The sequence below is a fragment of the Argiope bruennichi genome, chromosome 3 (assembly GCF_947563725.1).
Source record: "Argiope bruennichi chromosome 3, qqArgBrue1.1, whole genome shotgun sequence".
In the NCBI taxonomy this organism is placed as follows: domain Eukaryota; kingdom Metazoa; phylum Arthropoda; class Arachnida; order Araneae; family Araneidae; genus Argiope; species Argiope bruennichi.
In genome coordinates, this window is record NC_079153.1 from 32,231,179 (window position 1) to 32,235,946 (window position 4,768).

Sequence of the window (4,768 nt, forward strand, 5' to 3'; positions counted from 1 at the left end):
ACAAGCAGACAACAGACATATGAATTTGATTATAGATAAACAGTGATGACTATACAGTGGGCAGTATATAGGTCGATTTTTGTATCTAAAATATATCTTAAGGCATATAAAAATATTTAAAAAAACAGCTTTGATTCTCATTTTGAAATTTAAAAGAAAGTTGCTGGATAATTCCTCAGAAAATTTGAAATATTATTGCTTTTACCTCCAAGGAAGGATTAAAATAAGAAATTTTGAAAATTCTAGAAAATTTTGATTTATAAGAAAATTTAATCAAATATGCATTTCGTCTATCTCTTATTAAAGAAAATGACAAAAAGCGCTCAAATTTCTTATTCTACTGAAAAAAAAAATTCTACAGGTACCAAAAATTATCGACAAAAGTCGATATGCATTACTCTTTTATGTATAAAAATTCTAAAAATTGATAACTTGGAAAGGATTTTCTTTACATTTTCCGAAACAAGTAAAAGTATTTTCTTCCTTACTTTACTCTTCATTTTGGAAGCTCGATAAAATAGGGGAGCAATTTTCTGATCTGATTCCAAGTCAGAAGATTGATTGCGTGTGCGTGTTCAAATCACGTCGGGGCACGCATTCTGAAAATCATGTTAACAGCGCTGTTTCCAAGAGTGTGCAGGGGTGGTCTGACGTGTAGGGCGCTAGATCAAGATTTTTAACTTTTGATCATAAATTTGAAAAATCATCCACATTACTGTAAGGCTACATGAATTTCACCGATTTTTTGTTTCTTACTTTAAGTTTGCATATTTTTTTCTCGTAGGGTTTTACAAACTCAAACGACATGGGGCAACAGCGTATCGTTTGTAACACTGTATGATTTTTTAAAAATTTTCTACAGCATTTTTAGTATAGCGGGTGATTTAAAAATCCATTAACATTTGAAAATTCAATAAATCATAGAATAATATAGGTAGAAAGGTAGTAATGGACACGCATGTTCCGTTAGGCTTGGCTTCACAAGTCCCCAGACCTCATTCCGTGTGATTATTGGTTGTGGGGTTACCTGAAGTCACAAATCTATCGCGATCATCCGACCTCATTAATTATGCTGAAAGACAACATCCGATGACAATTTCTCACCACACTAAAAATATGGTGTATATGGCTGTTCAAAATGTTGTCCCTCGACTACAGGTATTGTTGGTGAATGACGGCTGACATGTTGAGCATTTACTATAAAGAAAGTGTTAGCTAAAAATCAATTATTATGCTAATTATTACTTTTGTTATGATACAAAGTGCCATCTGTAGGCTATTTTTTGAACTATTTTTGGTTCCAATAAAGCCCCATGCCATTTCAAACACGTGTTCCAATTTTTACCTCTCTACCCATATTATTACGTAAATTATGGTATTTTCACATGTTAACGGACTTTTGAATCACCCGGTATATGATAATTAGAAAAATATTTGTGCACTTTTACCTTTTGAAAATCAAGCATATGTGCCAATATACGATATATACAAAGTTTGAAAGTCGCCATAATAATTTCGAATACGGTGCTGAGAATTCTGCAGCCAACCCTGTATATAAAAAAGGCGAGAATATTATAAAACTTTAATATAACTCTTTTTTTTTTATTTCTAAAAAACATATTTCTCCAAATGGCGATTAAAAAAATTGAATTCTGAATAATAAAAGTGAAATCAAAATAGCAATTTAATAATGTTTAATGATTTTTCATTGTCTGGTGATGTTGATTTTCATTGCTTGCTTTTTATGAGTTGAGTTACATGCGCCCGCTATAATATATGAACATTTCATTCCTAACTACTTTATGGGGAACTTCAGATAAAATCAATATGCAATCAGTGCAAACTTGAAGGCTATAGAATTTTTATAAAAAGAATTGAGAGTTGTCCAATGTATATTTCTTTGTGAGACAGAAAACTTTGAAAAGTATCTTAGTGAACTCTGTCTTAAATAAATTTGATTTTTATCACCATATCTTGTTAACATAAATCTCTTTGTTATTTTGTTGGGGACACCGTGTTAGAATTGATTCCCAAAATGCAAAAAATGACTATGTTTTTTCTCACATTGTCTTGAATTAAAATATTTGAAATTTTTGGAATTTACAGAATAAGACAATAAAAAACTTGCTTTTCTCTTATATGTAATTGATCCCTCGATTTTATTCTCTCTGGTAATATGACCCAGAAGACTTGTTCTGCTTTTCATAGTTACTAGTATAGGATAATATATAATCTTTTCTACAACTTTGAAAGGAATGAATTTGAATTTCTCTCTCTCTCAAAAAAAAAAAAAAAAAATACGAATAGCATTAAGTTACCGAAATTTGATGGTCGAAACCTATTTGTAACAGGGAAAAAAGCTTACAAAGATTCTATCCAAACATAAGTGACACAATAATGGAAGGATATTATTTTTTATAGCAAAGGAAACATAGTATAATTATTAATACCCCAGGGTTTTCTTAGAGCAGCACGGAGGTTAAATATTAGTGTTTCCTTACTCCTACTGAATAAATATCGAATTCTTCTGAAGTCCGTGAAGAATAGGAAAATGCGTCATTCCTACTATCAGGAGTAAAGTAAAGCGAGGAAAGAAATACTTTGTTTGGTGAAGAGCTAAAAGTTAGAAATAAATATTTGGATTTTCATTGGATAAAAAAAATTATGTTTTCTTTAATCTCTCTATATTTTTTTCTGCATTTCATAAGATAATAATTCCAATTAGTTTAAAGAGAAAAGAATCTACAGCAACTATTTGACATTCAATTGTTTATTATATTTTTATTAAATATTATTTTACAACTAACTAAGGAAAGAGCAAAGTGTAATTTAAATTCATTCTTGACCATAATGATAAATAATTTTTTATTATTTTAAATATACATTCAGCCAGATATTTTTAAACCGTGAAGCTTAAAATAAATCAAAGCAATAAATCAAATTAAACTAAATATTATGCCAGCGACAAAAGAGCTTACCAAAATTTGTTGAAAAAATAGGAAACCAACGTGAAATACTTTTATTAACCGCTTAACTGTTTTGCCCGAGGGCCATACGTGCATCGATTTATCGAATTTTGATAGTTGTAAGCAAAAACATAAGCCATTGATAATGATTATAATTCAATATTAAAATTACTTCGAATACATAGATAAGTCAAGTATTCAATGGATTTCCATTTGAATCAAAATAAGAAAATATTCCCAAAATAGAAGGTGCCATCTTATTAGATAGTAAAGAAAGTAAAACAGTTAAGGGGTTAAGAATAAGAAACATGAATATGTTCGTCTTCTTTTATTTACTTTTCTCACAATTTATTGAAAAAAAAAACAATCTTGAGAAATACATCAAAATAAGTATGAAAATCAATGCATTTTTTAATACATGAACGATAGAAAATAAACTCTTTTAAAACGGAATCTGCTTTTTATATACATATCTTATTAAAAAAACAACAATATTTTGCATTGAAATTGCACAATCGATATTATTTAATATTTTTTAAATGCATTTTGCAAATGAAATAGGTTTCGTAATTCCTTAACAAAAGTATTAACATAAGTTTGTTGTGAATGAAATAAAACATTTATATAAATATCCGTACTGTTATTATAAATCATATGTTGTTGACAAAAACGTTTTCGGTTAGAGATTTATATAAATATCGATTTCATACGATATTTAAAGTGATTGTTAGTGGAATTTAATAACTGATTATATAAACCCTCAATTAAATAAAATACTCAACAGATAAATAAAGAGATTAAGAATTTAAATGTCTATTGCAAATATGTAAAAAAGAAAGAAAGAACGATTGAAAAACAGCCCGTTTATTAATTTTGATTAAAGAAGAATTTCTATCCTTTATAATTGATTGCTTATTTACACTTTCGACAGCATTCAGATAGCATTCTTGAAAAGGAAGCGATTCTACAAACAGATAACACGTGATATGGACATCTCAAAATTCTGATGAGTGATTGATGATATCGTTGAGATCTGAAGGTGGTTCTTTTGATAAAGTTTGAATGAATTGACTTATGATCAAAACATTTTAATAATCACATTGTAGCAGTAAATATTTTCAAGAAATGCTGATGGAAAGAATTATAATATCTTTGTGAATTCCCATAGTTTTTTTTCTTGTTTGCAATAGTATTACATGATATATGGCTGCTTATATCACATACGTCATTAAGGAATCTCTATAACAGCAATTTTGAGCCGTAATATATATATATATATATATTAAAATCCATATAAGTAGAACGTTAGCTCATTCTTAATCTGGAAAAAGGATTGGTAAATTTTAATTAAACATAAATACTATCCTAAATATAAGATTTAATATAAGACATACAATCAATACATTTTAAAACAATTGCTACTCGTTTTGCATTTGATTTTCACGAGTTCATTTCCAAATAATTAAAAAAAACTGAGTAAGTCATTAGAATGACTACAAACTAAATAAAATACTGAATAACACAGAAATCGTTTATTCGTCTTCTAAAAAAATAAAATAATTAATGTTATTAGAAGAATATAACAGCAGTCTTTCGTCATCAAATATTAGCTGCATAACGTTCTTTCATTGCCAAGGAAAACACTGCCAACATCGCCAAATGTGGAACACTCTAACCAGTTCTTCATTCCTCTCTCTCTAACACTGCACGAGTTTGGTGAAAGAAAAAAATAATAAAAATAAACGATTTCGAAAAGAAAAAAAAGAAGAAAAACTTTCTCCCTCGCACGTGATACTACACAG